The sequence below is a fragment of the Convolutriloba macropyga genome, chromosome 6 (assembly GCF_964194025.1).
Source record: "Convolutriloba macropyga chromosome 6, txConMacr16.3, whole genome shotgun sequence".
Classification (NCBI taxonomy): domain Eukaryota; kingdom Metazoa; phylum Xenacoelomorpha; order Acoela; family Convolutidae; genus Convolutriloba; species Convolutriloba macropyga.
In genome coordinates this window covers 67,757,107-67,774,948 of record NC_134473.1, presented here as the reverse complement: position 1 = coordinate 67,774,948, position 17,842 = coordinate 67,757,107, and the positions used below count along the sequence as shown (strand labels likewise).

The 17,842-nt window shown below is 33.6% G+C and overlaps 1 protein-coding gene across 1 annotated transcript in view; it reads left to right on the top strand.

Moving 5' to 3' along the window:
* The window catches only part of LOC142340548 (transient receptor potential cation channel subfamily M member-like 2), a 296,757-nt gene that overhangs the window by 95,338 nt on the left and 183,577 nt on the right, over positions 1 to 17,842 (top strand). The gene's annotated exons all lie outside the window — the stretch shown is intronic.

Here is a 17,842-nt window from a genome sequence, read left to right as displayed (position 1 = left end):
GTGTCGTATCATTGAGTGAAGCAAGATTTTATTAGCACGCTTCCAAAAGTTACTCTGTTTATGGTCTGTTTTTGTTTGGCTAAATCTCAATTACCGTAGAACCTGTTGTACGGCAATTTATAATGAACCTCCCCCATCGTGTTAAACCTCAACCTATTTCCTACCTCATCTAAAAGCAGTTCATCTATCTATCTATCTATAAATTTCAACAATTATAGCCATCGCCAAAATTGCTTAAAAGACGCTTTAATGCTTCGATTTTTTCGTCCATGATTTTGTTTTGAGTTTTTAACAATGCGTCTTTTAATGCTGAGCAATTTATACAGTGCACAGTTTAGCAGATCTATCTTTCCCTACTAAATACCAAATATTCACTGCTTGATTGAGGAAGCTTAATTATTTATTAATGTACTTCAATGAAGTAGAGCGATTCTGCCCGCCGCTTGTTCACAAGGCTAACACAGTAACATATGAATCACGGCAACTATGATCCATAAGGTGGGAGCAGTGAACTTGTCTGAAAAATACTCTTTAGCAGTCTGATTGCTTTGAAGAGAAGAACTATGGCAAAATTGTGGGAATTATAGCAGCCGAGTTTTGCTGAATTGCTACTGGAGTCAAAAAATATTTCGTGTTGTTTCCACCTGCCGTCGCGATTTTCCCTCACCTCATTAATATTGAATTCCTAACTATTTTTTGCTCTTTTTCTAGTAGAGTATTCTAACTAGTACTATAACTATTGTTCTATATTCTAATACATTCACTGCTACCACTGCTAGTGGTGGTAGCTGAGTTGAGCTTGTGCGCATTATTTTGATGATGTTAATATGTATAAAAGTTGGTATCTTTAAGTGTGGTGCTTTCTTTTTCTTCTTGATAGTGAAGCGATTCAAAAAGAGACTATTTTTCATTGCTTACATCCTAATTTGATGCTTGAATAATGTGCGATAAATAAACAAGTTTCAAATGATACACATTATGAACAGAAAAAGTTCCGAAGGGGTTGACACTGTCATTTTTATAAGGTGATCTTTGTCTTCTTCTCTTTATACTTTAAATTGCTATTTTACAATTAAACTATTCAAATCTATTAATTTTTTTAATTGCTCTCAAACGAAGTTTGTAGCAATTATATTAGTCCTGTGGTCTTTTTTTTGCCATTTTCCTCCTTTTTCGTCTGAGCATGTGACTTTTCGTCCTCTGAAACGGGTAAAGAGGGGAGGGCATTAAGTGGCCAAGGAGCGTGGCCAAATTCGTGGTGAAGAACGGGGTTTTTAATCCTAAATCTTAAAAAAGTTAGATTCCCCTCTGTCCCTCTACTCCACCGTGACATTTATACTCATCGTTAAGCCCCACCCCCCCCCCCATCGCTTGAGCGACCCCCTGAGACCACCACTCTTCTCACACCCCGCCCCCCAAAGCTAGTTCCCTAAACAACATGTTAATACCAAAGCCACCCGCTCACCGGTCGTTTGAGAGCAATTAGCCCGACTTTAATCGGCCATGTTCCATATTTGCTCTCGAAGGAAGTTTGAAGCAATTAATGTAATTGAATCTTAACGACTGGAAAAGAAGAGTCAGTATTCCACAGTTCTTTTTTTAGCTGAAGCAAGTTTGGTCATGACCTGAACTTTCGACTTTGGTTTTGAACAATACCTTTTGTTTAGAACGTTGACTTCTGTTTTCGAACTGTGGACTTCAACAGTAGCGTAGTCAATAAAACATAGCATCAACTGCTGGTCACATTCAAGGTGCAAAGGACGTTTTCAGAAATATTCTTTCCGTAGCTGTAACTCCTCACTGTCAGAACTACAAATACAAACCCCCATCTGCGCTACCCACCCCCCCCCCCCCTCTACCAAACACATACCTACCTCAACTTCTCGTCGTCGTCCCCCCAACACCCCTAAAATTAAGTTCACACATTTTCATGATTTTTGAAGTCAAATTGCAGTGGTGATTTTGGTCACGCCGAAACAGGAAGTGGAGCGGAAAAGCGTGGTTTTGCGGCGTGAAATTTTTTCGCTCTAAATTTAAAGTAGAGTGAGAAAACGGTGTTTGAACAAATATTTGCTTTCTCGCTAGTGGTTTTTTCGTTCACATGCGGCAATTTCACTTTGGTTTTTACTGTTTTTTCAATTTTTTGGATTGGATTTTTTTCTAAATGGTTTTTCCAATCCATTCATAGTTCATTCCTGGTCTAGTTTTTTGTTAAGTCAATGAAAATTCTTTGAATTGTACATCAGGACTTGTCCTACTATGTTTTTTTATTCGTCGATCAAAAAAATGTTTCGCTTTACCTCATTTTTCCGCTTTTTCAACATTTTGCGTGAAATTTTTTTGACTTCTCTAGGCTAGTTTCTCGCTTCTCGCATTCTGCTAAAAGTGATTTTGAGCATCAGTTGGTCAGCAAAGCAATTCAAAATGAACAGAGTCAGTATAAAAAATTGAAGTCAGAAATAGAAACGGGATAAACCCATTTGTTGGTCGGTCCATGTTTAACTGTAGTTGTCCGAGGCTTGCTGTCAATGCGAATTTCCTAATTGTCAGAAGGTTTATCTCATCCAAAGTGATCTTGAAATACGATTAGTAAATATGTTGATAGATTGAAAGCGTCTACACCTTGAGTAGGAAGCATTAAAATATTAATCTTGTCAAGATTTCGCCATATTCGATGAAAAGTTGTTTTTTCAGTATGCGCCTTTTTTCATAGTTTTTGCGCGCCTTTTTTTAATAATAGCAGCACAACGATAGCTGCGGCTATTATTGGACTTCTCTAGTTTTTTTAAATTTCGTCGTCGCGATTGTTGTTACGACCATATGACGCCACAACCACTTAAAATCTGCTTTTTGTTCATTCGTTCATGCAATTTCAATTGAAGTGCGTGCTTGACGTCATTTTTCGCTCTTAGTGGAGCGAGTTTTTTGTTCATTTGCGTGATTAAACTTTTGGTCACACGACTTACCTCACACAAAAATGGCTTCCTCAATTTTAAATTGACTTTTATTTACTTTAATTCAAAGAGATCAGGTCAAATGTGTGTGTCGCTCTAACTGAAGGGTATTAGAGAGCAGCTAATAAAGGCAGCAAAAACTTATACAGATTTTTAATCAAAATATAACTTGTCAGCTCTCAATGAAAAGACAATTTACTTTTTTTACTGGTTTTTGGAGACTGCAGATCTACGAGCTTTTGCGGCTATTTTCTGGCAATCTGCAGCTATGTTATAGTTTTTGCCGTATCATTCAATGTCAATAATAGCAGATAACATCTGTGTTCTACGACGAAGCCTAATGACAGCTATTTCACAGTTTCAACTCATTGTTAACGTTTTTAATTGCTCTCAAACAAAGTTTGTAGCAATTACGTTAGTCCTGTTGGTCTTTTATGCAAAATTTCGCTTGACCAATTTTTCATCTAACGCATTTGACTTTTTGACCTCAAAAACGCGATAAACAGGTAGCGCCCAGCGGGCATTAAGTGCTCTGAGAGCCTTTCAGCTCACTAGTCTTTAATTATGCGATTCACAGAATCTGTTTTGGAGACTTTTACTTATTGTGCGAAGGGCGGCTCTTAAAGATTGACTCAGCCTACTGTTGCCCCCCCCACTGTTGCCACCACATCAGCCCAACGTTACACCCCCCTCCCCGCTGAGCTCACTTACGCCCCGTCAATAAAGCTAAAACTAGCCTCACTAAACCGTGCCTAGCTACTGACAAAGCCACTCGTTCGCCCTTTTTTTTGAGAGCAATTCGCCCGACTTTAGTCGGTTATGTTTAAGGACTTTGGCACTACTTAATTTCAAAACTATATTTGAGTTTTTTTCTTGGCGCGTTTTTCAATTAATAGTGTTGTCCTGTCTTTTAATGACCTTAATGACAAGTCTTATTTGGTCTCTGGTCAAGCACTAAAGTTCTTTAACGTTTTAGGAGACTTTGATGTCACATGGTTCCAAAATTTATCAGATCAGTATATTTGTCAGTTTTGGCCGTTTTTATAATTCTTTTTGTCCTATCAATTAATGGCAGATCCCGTTGGCTCTCTGATGAAGCTTAATTAAAGCTAAATAGCCTTTTTGTTAATTTTTTCCTATCATTTAACTTTGTAAATTACTTTGTTTGGCTCTCTCTGGAGGTTTAAAACAGAGCAATTTCAAGTATAACCGTTTTTATAACTTCGATGTGATTAAACAACATGATTTCGACTTGAAAAAAATACTTGTTATTTTTTATAATTTTGTCTGCTTGTTGTTACTCTGTCTCAGTGATGACGGGCCATAGACTTTTGATTACACAAAATTGCAGTTATTTTATGTTTAATTGCTCTAAAACGAAGTTTGTAGCAATTATATTAGTCATGTCGGTCTTTTTAATGCGATTTTTCGCTTGGCTGATTTTTCGTCTGAACATTTTGGCTTGCCGTCCTCAAAAACGGGATAACAGGTAGCGCGCAGAGGGCCTTAAGTTCTCTAAGAGCCCTTCAGCTCACTAGTCTCGAAATTTGCGATTCACAGAAACTGTTTTGGAGACTTACACTTATGGTGTGAAGGGTGGTTCTTAGAGATTTCTCTAATTCTATGCTAAACAAGGATCTTTTATTCGAATTTTTTAAACTATGAGATCTGCTTTATCAAAATGGACTCAAAAATTGCTCTGAATTGGTAAGATTCACCAAAACAAAATTTTCCACTTTTCTCGCTTGTTCACTGTCAAAACTGAATTTTCTTAATTGAAATTACACATCTAGTCACCAGTAAGTATTAACCAATAAATTAATCATTAACCATTGATTGGATGTGTTCTCTCGATTTCGACGTCTCTCGTTATTTTGTTCAACTCAACAGATTTCCAGATCTGCCGATTTTCGCTAATATAAATCGATGTTCATTATTTTTCCATAGAATTTCAGTCAGTTCTTAACAATAAGATTGCATTCAGAGTGGCGGATTCCTCGTTTTGAGGAAAGTTGATTCCACCTTCCGCGTTCAGGTCGTTAAAAAAGAGGGGAAATTGTTTTAAATTGTTTGTTCACTCGTTTTTAACGGTGGATACGTCGAAACCACTGCAAAAGTTTATAAGATGAATGTCAAACTAGTTTTGTGGAATTTTTGGCCTCATCCAATTATTTAATGGCAGATTCAGATAAAAATGGCTTTTTGAAGTATTTATTCCACCTCATCACTAACTTGATCGGTGAAATAAGAGCAACTTCAATCCAGGTATGAATTTTGTAGCCCACATTTTCTTCTCTACGTCATTCGAACTACGTCTTTGAATTTTGTACTACGTCGTTCTAACTCCGGAATTGCAGCACCAATCGCTTCCTTGCTGAGGAAATATCCCAAATTTTTGTTAGTTGCCTTGAATAGGAATGTTTTCAGATTAAATTCGCTGTGAGTTCTTTGAAAGCTGCTACAGCAGAGAAAGAGCGTTAAAAGTAACAACATTTCATCATAGTTTGATGAAGTTTAAAAATACGAAATTAATGAATGGTTTAAGTTTTAATTAGAGTAGCGGGCTGATGCGATGTGGTAAAACGATATTATAGCATCTATGACGTGCTCTGTTTAGGGATAGAAATGTTTTGTTTTAAAGCTCCAAAATATCACTGCCTCGCAAACAATTAGTAAAAAATACTCTCAATATAAAAAATCAGCTATAAATCAGCTTGTTATCAATGTAAAGCAAACTGCTTTTGTCCTTGAAAAGTCTTGAAAAATGAGGGCAAAAGAGATGAAAAACATTGTTACATTTTATTCTCATGGAAACTATCAAAGACAACAGCTTTCTACCATATTTAATCTATATATGAAAACTCCTGAAACTGTAGAATTGAAAGAAATTCAGTTTTTCTCAAGGGGGCGTTTATACTTGAGAGTTTTCGAACATATAAAATATTTTTGCGCAAAAAAACATGAATTTTCAGAAACTTCAATGCAGTTCGCCAAAATCATCGCCAAAAGTGTCCGAAAACAAACGGAAGCTTCGTATTGACATCAGCATATTATCCGAAATTAAGCAACCATTTGAAAATCGACTGACATATAAAAATATGAATTAATTGGTACTGGAGCAAAATTCATTTTAAAAACCGTTTGATAATACAAGAAAAATTAAGACCTCGTATTAGTATTGAGGAGAGTTTAATGAGCTTACTTACTAGTACCCAATTTTAGTATGTTCTAAGAACTGGAAAATAAAACGCCTCAATAGCATCTCATCATTGCCATTTTACCTCAAATATTACGCACTCATTTGAAATTAAGTTTGTGAGTGTGAAAGACTTTTCAGTCAAGTGGATCAAGGTGACCTTGTTTCTTTTTTTTGTCAAATACTTGAACAAAATCAACACGGTAAGGATACGAAAAAACTCTTAGAGAATTAATCTCATCTACAGTAGGTAGCACTAAGACATCTGCGCTACAATAGTTCAACGTCAAAAAAGAGGGTTAAATTGCAGAGGTCAGTTGCGCATTTGAAACAGTTTTTTGAACTTCATTCAAAAAGACCATTTTGCATACCATCATAGCACTCAACAAATTTATGGTTGAATTTTCATCAAAACCTAGTTCTTACAAATTGTTTAAACTTTAACACAATCAAGGTGTTGTTGAATCGCGAAGACTTCATCAGCCAATCAGAATGCCAAAGGATCAGTATTAAGCCAACGATACCGTAGTAAATTTTGAGAGTTTAAAAGTGTCAACGATAAAACAACTTGATAGTCAGCAAGCTTTAATTGGTAACCTCACCTTTCCAGAAACCTGAGCGCCTTTTGTGCTTCAGCTCAAAGCAATCCTGGAGGAAACAAAAATTTTATTGATTGGCTCCAGAATCTGCTCAAGAATTGCAGTCAGCGAATTACCAAAAGACAGTAATTAGTTTTTTTTCGGGGTCAAAGCAAGGCAGAAAGCTTTTGTTTCAAGGAAATTATTTATGATGGGGATCGTCTTCAGTGTGTAACTTTGCAGGATGGAACTAACTCTTTGATTCGAGAAATTAATAAATATTTAGACAAAACTTTTGAGGCTTTTCGTAAAGTTGTCGACTTGTTTTTCCTAAAGTTCTGCCCAGAAATGTCTCATTTATGCCTAGTAACCCCCACGTTTGTTTATCTGTTGACAAGTCAGATGGCGCCCTGCGAATTCTAGGTTCTATGAACTAACGAAAACGAATTTTGCAAAAAACAAGATTATTGTGCTCTATGGTAAAATTGTTGCTATCCTGAATATCAAAAGTCGTTCCATGATCAAGTACCTCCCTCAGACAGTCAAGGTAGTAAACCTGTGCATAAGTGTTTGATAAAAAAGTTTTGTCAGAATCCTAAATTTGATATTGCGTGGTAGGATTTCCCCTATACCCAATAGTTCTTGCAAGGGTTTCACATATAGCAATGGCTTCTCATGGCACCCATTGCACCTTTGTGACGCGTTTTAAGTGCCAATTATAACAGTCGATTTCGACATCGAGATAATCCAATGCAGCAAAACCTATAAGTACAATAGAGGAAGTGGGAAGTTGCGCTATGGCTACGGCAATTACCTTACTTCGTGTAACTCTTGCAGCGTTGCGACACCGTTATATGAAAAAAAACCTGCTCCAACCATGCAAATACATAACAAAATTAATTACTCCGGCTTTACCAAAAGTGTACCAAAAGCTGATTTGCAAACAAATACCTGAACATCCTGATGCATATGAGCTGTTAAACTTGTAATTTGGGATTCAGAACAAAATTCTACAAAATTTTCTATGATGTGTCACCAAATACATTCGAAAAGAAGAAGATATTGGCTCATTTTTAGCGGATGCAATTTTAGATCTCGTTAAACTCCTTGATCCCATCTCGCACAAAAAATCCCTAAAAATTTTTTGATCTAAGTTTGTGAACCGATTCAGAAGAACTTTTGAAATCCTATCTTACCCAAAGAAATGAAAAAGGAAAGTTATTTTGATACTATATCATCTGATTGGCGTTGTATTCACCAGGGATTTGGGATCACTATCACTAGACCTTGGTTTGATTTACAAAATAAGCTTGATAGACAACTAAAATTGGCTGGTAGAGTTGGCTTGCCTGTGAACAAACAGGACTCTGTTTCGACTATAGGATACAAAACAGATGTAAAACCAGGCATCGTATCATTTAGATCCATGCAATACTTTTCGCCCCGGGCATTCCAAAGTAATTTTTTATTGATAATTTACCTACCATCAATCTTAGGTCGAACAATAGAACGACAACATTGTTTTTCTCAAAAACTAAACGCAGAATTTTTAAAAAGCAGCTTCGTTTTTGTTCAATTTTTGACATCAAAAAGAACATCAAAGCTTAAGGTTCGATGAACCTAGCAATATGTCAAAAAGTTTTTGCAATAGGCCTATCAAAAAACTTTGCTAAAGTTTGATAGAAAAATGTACTCTGAAAATCAGAAAAATCATATTCTGTCTTTGTTCAATTAAGCTTTTTGCATTGTTATATGACACTGTTTTCTTGTAGTTCAGTTTATGTTACTGTCAACTACTTGAACAGATTCACTCTGTATTTTCTCTTTCTCTCTCTCTGTACGCAAAATGTCCACAATCATTTCTCTAATTAGATTACTTCTGAGCGCTGGACTTTAAATTTTTGCAGAAATCCAACCTATTTAATTTTTTTTTCAAAAATATTTTCCGGAGCAAAAAAGCAGTCTGGCATAACTAGATCTGAGCAAGTCAAGTTTGAAAACTTTTAAATGTGTTTCCACAGCAAAAATTCTTTTCTATTTCCGAAGAAAAACAAACTGGATGAATCAATTTTTCAACTAGGTTCAAGTTTGAGACAGTAATGGCAAATATTATGAGATGAAAAGTAGTAAATTTTACTAAGCATTATTTAATTTAAAAAATTGATTGAGAAAACTTTGATTTTTGTTGCAAAGCTTGCTAACTGATTGCTTGTTGCTTGGTCCAACTAAAGCTCAGCTGATGTTCAGCTGACAATTGAGCCGAGTTGATGTAGCGCAGAACAAAAATTGGATCGTGCTAAAGTGCAACAGAAAAAATTTGAATCGAGCTGAAATCCAGCTGCAAAAGCTTCGTTCGAGCTAAACTCGAGATGACCATAAAATTTATCTTAATTCTTTTTTTGGACTGATACCACCTTATGGTCACAAAAACTTTCGCAAATCCAGGCCTAGACTATGGGAGTAGAGACCCAACAATTTGTTGTTAAAAATTACACAATTGGCTATTTGCCTCTAAAATCTGCAATATCGTGAATATATTTAACTTCAGGGCTTAAAATCTCGCAAGATTTTTTTGAAGGGTTACCGGTTGGCAGTTTGTCAGCGGATTTCTGCCTTTCCTTATACAAATGTCAAAAAACATAACCAGGAAGTCACAGTTTGAGTAGACTAAATTATTTTGTCTATGAAAAAGACGATTGGTGAAAAATTTTTTATTGAAAACTTATATTGAAAACTTAAAGATTTTTAATCTTTAAGTTTTCAATATTATTTTATCTCAAAAACGTTTCTCGAAACGAAAGGACTCATTGTTAGGAAGTAGTGTCAATGTCATTTTACCCAATACCAAATTTAATTTACCTTCTTGTTAAAATTACCGGAACAACTATTTAGCCGACTGTATTATTAAATAGCCCGTGGGACTTGATATGAAAATATCACAACTTTAAAATTAGAAACTTTAAACTGTCAATTTAATTGGTCAACAAACTTGTCAATAAAATAAACTTTGATCAAAAAAGGGTTTCATCTAGTTTTGTATTGCGAATAGCAATTGCATACGTTTTCAACATTTGATATGTAAAAAACAGAAATTGATATGTAAAACAATTGATATGTAAAAAACATTTGATATGTAAAAAATAGAAATTTACTGAATTTTGATTGCTGAAGATGAAATATTTTGAGTTTTTGAAAAAAATACATTTTCCTCTAATGTGACCCTGGGTCCGTTTTTTATGCTCTAAAATGAAGTTCATATTGTTATGACCCACTTTAGTGGGGGTGAAGAACTAAATAATCAAATGGGTTTTGTTTTGTTCAATCAACTTTGGGCGATCGATAAAACCATTGTAGAGAGTTGTGAGTGGTATCATTAGAAAGCCCGTCCAGCGTAGAATATGGAAATAAAAAGATTTGTTTGACTTTCGTTTTTTCTTACTGGGAATTATCGAGGTTTAAAATTTCGTGAATTAGAGACAATATTCCTTTGTTTTATTCACATTTTCTATATTTTTGACCAAGTTTTTCTAAATTATTGCAAATTTATGTTAAAATTGGTAACATTAGTGGGATTTATTTTATCTTAAAAATGAGGAGGGTTGCCTCATTGTTCGATCTAAGTTTTTTGGCTAAAATTTATGCACAATTTCTCAAAACTCAGACTTTTTTTGTCAAAAATGGGACGGACCAAATATGTTTTTAGCTTACTGTGTTTTAAGCTCACAAATATGATTTTTTAAAAAAAAAGATTTGCGGGAAGTAGACAACCTAAAACTGCGGTCTTGTTCTTTGTAAGCTACAGCTATACTTGCACTGCCCTGAAGGGTCTTCTGCGATTATAATTTAGCCAGTTTTTCGCAAGTTTAAACTTGTTGATTATAAAAAAGCATTATTTATTTTTGATATACTGAAAAATTTTATTTAAAAATTGGTCTATTTTGCAACCATTTGAACGATTGAGTATTTTTGGCGACGCGCAACAATATCAGTACTGCTCTTGATCTCTCCGTAGATCCTAACGGTAAACAAATCTTTAGATTTTAATTGGGCGTTGATTTTTTTCAAAATTTTTTCGCATTTAGACATTTTATGTCAATTACTGACAAGAACTTGAAATCAGAACTCAATTACTGACAGAAATTATTTACAAAAAGTGAGTTCCAACAATCATATATATTAATTTCAGAGTTAAGTTCAAGGTTTTTGTGGCTCTGAAAAAATGTTTTCGTTAACTTTTATTAACTTCTTATATTCTGCTTTCTTTTGTAATTTTTTTTTAAATTCCAATAAATTATTACCCGAATCAAAGATCCAATTGGTTTTTTTTTGAGAGGTATAGGGAAACATAGACAATGATTTCAGTTGTTATCTAATGTCTCTTATGGGTTTAAATATATGTTTTAAAAAAACTATCGGTGAATTTTTGAACTTTGCCACTATTTTATCTTATGTCCAAAGAAAAACAGGCGGTAACTTTCCTGTGAGTTATAATTTAATATCTGTAAAGTTTTCAAAATGGTTTCTTGGTTTTAATACTACCAGTTTTCAAAGTTTGTTCTATTTAGGTTCGTTTTGTCTTCTTGTAGAATTATAACCTTTTGGACATGTCCAATTGAGGGAAAGCATATTTGGGTAACAGCACAGCGTTGAAAAAATGCGTATCTGAATAAGTCAATTGTTTTTATCTTTAAGCTTCACCTTTTTTATTTTTTTTTCTTTCTATTTGTAGCTTAGTCTCGGTAAAGACAAGCCCCAACCCGATTCAGGTAACCTATAATTTAATCTTTATACCAGTTTTAATTTCAATCATTGCTAGGCTTTTTTAGAACTGTTCAAAAAATTTGAGATTTTTGTATATTTCTACAGTTTAAAGAATATTTATTTGATTTTTAAATTAAAAAATTGATGGTAGGTCCCCTTGGCTTTGAAATAATACGCAATTCAACATTTTTTAAACTCTCTTTGTCACGGGTTTATGGTTTTAACGGCTTCATTTCCACTTACCCGCAAGGTTGAGTTGAGCTTTTTAGTTTTGCAAGTAGTTTTTCTTGTTTTTGTAGTCGTATGAAATACACTTTACAATGACAGGTCTCAATTGTTTTCTATAAAGAAACGAATTAACATTTTAGTGATTTCAGATTAATAACTAATAAAAAAAACTTTGAAATTAATTGTTTTTAAATACAGAAACTCATTTTTGAACTTCGCTCTTTTTTGCTCTGTTTTGTCGACCTGTTACCAAGCTTATTGACATGTCCCATATTTGTTCTAGTGAAGTATAAGTTACTTTGTTTTTCTTAGATTTTATCTGATGCAAGTTTATTTTTTGAAAGATTTTTGTAACATATACATCGAGTTTTGGTCCGAATTAATGCTTTTATGTGGTTTTCATTACTGATTTTTCTGGTAGTCCTATTAACAACAAGTTTCATCGGCAGCCTTACGTGGCATTGTTTCACTGTATTAGTGTTTTTTGAACGATGTGTATGTTTTTGAAAATTTTTTGCCCCTTCATCATTTGGTAGTCAATTAAGTCAACAATGTGGATGAGCGGGTTTGGAACTTTATGTGCGTAGGCACATTACCGAGCCTCCTTGTTCACCTAATAATTTATTTTTGTTTATGAATATATGTAAAGTGATTTTGTCAAAGTTTTATACGTTATTTATTGAGACAACAGATTCAATTACATAAAAAATGTGACTGCTGGCTGGAAAGTCATAGCTGAAGTCTTATTGGTTGACTCTACGCCTAGAAACGTGCTAATAGAGATAAACTTAAAAGTCACATCTAGAAAAGGATAAGCCAAAAAATCTAGCCTATATTATACATTACGTATAGGGTAATGTGTTTGTCAACTTTTCCGTTGAAGTTTGAAACGACAAGGCCTGGAATTAAATGAGCATAAAGTTTGGTTTCTAACAGAAATTGAGGTGTTCTAATTTTGTCTCACTTTTCTTTTTACCGTCTAAAAGGTTAGTTTTCCATAACCTAATATTTACAGTTCTTGCAGATAACATCTTATAAACATAGTGCCTTAAGCACTGTGATGTCGTAAAATTGTTTTTGAAATTTTGACTTCTGCTGGTATTTGCTGCTCTTTAATAATCTCAAAACTTAGTCTCAATAATAACAGTCCCAATTGTTTTTTGAGGTGTTGTAATTTGACCCATCTCTTTTTGTTGAAAGCTTGTGTCCGTAATGACTTTTGAAAACATTTGTTTTCAAAAAGTTATTTGGATTTTTGAGCTTCGCCGTTTTTTTTCGTTCTAATTGTAGTCAGTCTCTCTAAAGACAGGCCAAGAATCCGTTTTTAGTAATATATAACTTAATCTTCATACTGGCTTTAATTTCAATCATTGCTAGGCTTTGTTAGAACTGTTCAAAAAATTTGAGATTTTTGTATATTTCTACAGTTTAAAGAATATTTATTTGATTTTTAAATTAAAAAATTGAAGGTAGGTCCCCTTGGCTTTGAAATAATACGCAATTCAACATTTTTTTAAACTCTCTTTGTCACGGGTTTATGGTTTTAACGGCTTCATTTCCACTTACCCGCAAGGTTGAATTGAGCTTTTTAGTTTTGCAGGTAGTTTTTCTTGTTTTTGTAGTCGTATGAAATACACTTTACAATGACAGGTCTCAATTGTTTTCTATAAAGAAATGAATTAACATTTTAGTGATTTCAGATTAATAACTAATAAAAAAACTTTGAAATTAATTGTTTTTAAATACAGAAACTCATTTTTGAACTTCGCTCTTTTTTGCTCTGTATTGTCGACCTGATACCAAGCTTATTGACATGTCCCATATTTGTTCTAGTGAAGTATAAGTCACTTTGTTTTTCTTAGATTGTATCTGATGCAAGTTTATTTTTTGAATGATTTTTGTAACATATACATCGAGTTTTGGTCCGAATTAATGCTTTTATGTGGTTTTCATTACTGATTTTTCTGGTAGTCCTATTAACAACAAGTTTCATCGGCAGCCTTACGTGGCATTTTTTCACTGTATTGGTGTTTTTTGAACGATGTGTATGTTTTTGAAAATTTTTTGCCCCTTCATCATTTGGTAGCCAATTAGGTCAACAATGTGGATGAGCGGGTTTGGAACTTTATGTGCGTAGGCACATTACCGAGCCTCCTTGTTCACCTAATAATTTATTTTTGTTTATGAATATATGTAAAGTGATTGTGTCAAAGTTTTATACGTTATTTATTGAGACAACAGATTCAATTACATAAAAAATGTGACTGCTGACTGGAAAGTCATAGCTGAAGTCTTATTGGTTGACTCTACGCCTAGAAACGTGCTAATAGAGATAAACTTAAAAGTCACATCTAGAAAAGGATAAGCCAAAAAATCTAGCCTATATTATACATTACGTATAGGGTAATGTGTTTGTCAACTTTTCCGTTGAAGTTTGAAACGACAAGGCCTGGAATTAAATGAGCATAAAGTTTGGTTTCTAACAGAAATTGAGGTGTTCTAATTTTGTCTCACTTCTCTTTTTACCGTCTAAAAAGTTAGTTTTCCATAACCTAATATTTACAGTTCTTGCAGATAACATCTTATAAACATAGTGCCTTAAACACTGTGATGTCGTAAAATTGTTTTTGAAATTTTGACTTCTGCTGGTATTTGCTGCTCTTTAGTAGTCTCAAAACTTAGTCTCAATAATAACAGTCCCAATTGCTTTTTTAAGGTGTTGTAATTTGATCCATATCTTTTTGTTGAAAGCTTATGTCCGTAATGACTTTTGAAAACATTTGTTTTCAAAAAGTTATTTGGATTTTTGAGCTTCGCCGTTTTTTTTCGTTCTAATTGTAGTCAGTCTCTCTTAAGACAGGCCAAGAATCCGTTTTTAGTAACATATAACTTAATCTTTATACTGGCTCTAATTTCAATCATTGTTAGGCTTTGTTAGAGCTGTTACTACGAGATTTCAAAAAATGTTTGAGACTTTTATATATCTGTACAGTTGAAAGAATATTTGTTTTCTTTTTAAATTATAACATTGATGGTAGGTACCATTGGCTTTGAAATAATACGCAATTGAACGTTTTTTTTTTAAATTCTTTTAGTCACGAGTTTATGGTTTTAACGGCTTCATTTCCATTTTCGCGCAAAGTTGAGTTGATCTTTTTAATTTTGCCGGTATTTGTTCTTTTTTTGCAGTCGTATGAAATACACTTTACAATGACAGGTCTCAATTGTTTTCTATAAAAAAATGAATTAACATTTTAGTGATTTCAGATTAATATCTAAAAAAAAAAACTTTGAAATTAATTGTTTTTAAATACAAACTCATTTTTGAAATTCGCTCTTTTTTGCACTGTATTGTCGACCTGATACCAAGCTTATTGACTTGTCCCATATTTGTTCTAGTGAAGTATAAGTCACTTTGTTTTTCTTAGATTGTATCTGATGCAAGTTTATTTTTTGAATGATTTTTGTAACATATACATGGAGTTTTGGTCCGAATTAATGACTTTATGTGGTTTTCATTACTGACTTTTTTGGTAGTCCTATTAACAACAAGTTTCATCGGCAGCCTTACGTGGCATTGTTTTACTGTATTAGTGTTTTTTGAACGATGTGTATGGTTTTGAAAGTTTTTTGCCCCTTCATCATTTGGTAGCCAATTATGTCAACAATGTGGATGAGCGGGTTTGTAACATTATGTGCGTAGGCACATTACCGAGCCTCCTTGTTCGCTTAAGAATTTATTTTTGTTTATGGTTATATGTAAAGTGATTGTGTCAAAGTTTTATACGTTGTTTATTGAGACAACAGATTCAATTACATAAATGTGACTGTTGGCTGGAAAGTCATAGCTGAAGTCTTATTTTTATCTCTTCGATAATATTTAAAAAATCATCAAGGGTTGACTCTTCGCCTATAAACGTGCTAATAGAGATAAACTTAAAAGTCACATATAGAAAAGGAGAAGCCACAAAATCTAGCCTATATTATACATTACGTATAGGGTAATGTTTTTGTCAACTTTTCCATTGAACTTTGAAACGACAAGTCCTGGAATTAAATGAGCATAAAGTTTGGTTTCTAACAGAAGTTGTTCTAATTTCGTCTCACTTCTCTTTTTACCGTCTAACAAGTTAGTTTTCCATAACCTAATATTTACAGTTCTTGCAGATAACATCTTATAAACATAGTGCCTTAAACACTGTGATGTCGTAAAATTGTTTTTGAAATTTTGACGTCTGCTTGTATTTTTGCTGCTCTTTAGTAGTCGCAATACTTAGTCTCAATAATAACAGTCCCAATTGGTGTTTTGAGGTGTTGTAATTTGATCCATCTCTTTTTGTTGAAAGCTTATGTCCGTAATGACTTTTGAAAACATTTGTTTTCAAAAAGTTATTTGGATTTTTGAGCTTCGCCGTTTTTTTTTCGTTCTAATTGTATTCAGTCTCTCTAAAGACAGGCCAAGAATCCGTTTTTAGTAATATATAACTTAATCTTCATACTGGCTTTAATTTCAATCATTGTTAGGCTTTGTTAGAACTGTTACTACGAGATTTCAAAAAATGTTTGAGATTTTTATATATTTGTACAGTTTAAAGAATCTTTGTTTTCTTTTTAAATTATAACATTGATGGTAGGTACCATTGGCTTTGAAGTAATACGCAACTGAACGTTTTTTTAATTCTTTTAGTCACGAGTTTATGGTTTTAACGGCTTCATTTCCATTTTCGCGCAAAGTTGAGTTGATCTTTTTAATTTTGCCGGTATTTGTTCCTTTTTTGTAGTCGTATGACACCGGATAATGACAGCTCTCAATTGTTTTTATGGAGATATGATTGAACCTATTGGCGATTTCAGATAATATCTAATGAGAATAATTACTTTAAAACTAATTGCTTTTAGATATAGAAACGCAATCTTGAGGTTCGCAGTTTTTTGCTCTTTTTTGTCGACCTGTTACACGGCCGATTGACAGGTCCCATTTTTTCTGATGAAGTATAGGTTAATGTATTTTGCGTAGGTTGTATCTGATTTTTACATATACATCGAGTTTTGGCTTAACGTTTGTTTGGTTTTCATTACAGTCTTTACTAGTAGTCCTATTAACAACAAGTTTTATCGGCAGCCTTACGTAGCATTATTTTTATTGCATTAGTGTTTTTCGAACGATATGTATGGTTTTGAAACTCTACTGTCCCTTCATCATTTGGTAGCCAATTGAGTCAACAATGTGGGTGAGCGGGGTCGGAACATTATGTGCGTACGCACATTACCGAGCCTCCTTGTTCGCGTAAAAAATTTGTTTTGTTTATTCTTATATGTAACGTAATTTTTTTAAAAGTTTTATACGTTATTTATTGCGACAAGATTCAATTACAAAAACTCTAGCTTTTGGCTGGAATGTCATTGCTGAAGTCTTATTTTTTATCTCTCCCATAATATTAAATAAAACCTCAAGGTGTGACTCTTCGCCTAGTAACGTGCTAATAAAGATGAACTTAAAAGTCACAACTAGAGTAAGAGAAGCCAAATATAGCCTATAATATACATTACGTATCGGGTAATGTTTTTATCAACTTTTTCCATTAAACTTTGAAGCGACGCGGTCTGTAATTAAATGCTCATAAAGTTCGTTTTTAACAGAATTTTAAGTATTCTAATTTTGCCTCACTTCTTTTAACGTCTCAAAACTTAGCTTTCCATAATCTAATATTATTCATAACATTTCACATTCATCGCGTAAATATTGAGAACTGATATTTTTGAAGGAACTAACGATGTCATTTTTATTCTCAAAATACTTCCATATTTAGACAGTTAAAACAGACAGTTTTGATGATAAAATCACTAGTATGAGTTCTTTGTTGTTTTGTTTACTTCTAATTGGTCTGTAATGTTGGTTAATTTTCCCAAATTGATGTCCGCTTGTTCACATGAGCTCACATGTTTTCAGACTAATATCTGGTCTCGCTCAAAATTATTTGCTGTTTTATGATTGCGCTCGTGTTCTTTGCTCGTTTTGTGATCTCTCTCGTGTTTATTGTTTGTTTTATGATCTCTCTCGTGTTTATTGTTTGTTTTATGATCTCTCTCGTGTTTATTGTTGTTTGTTCTGTGATCTCTTTCGT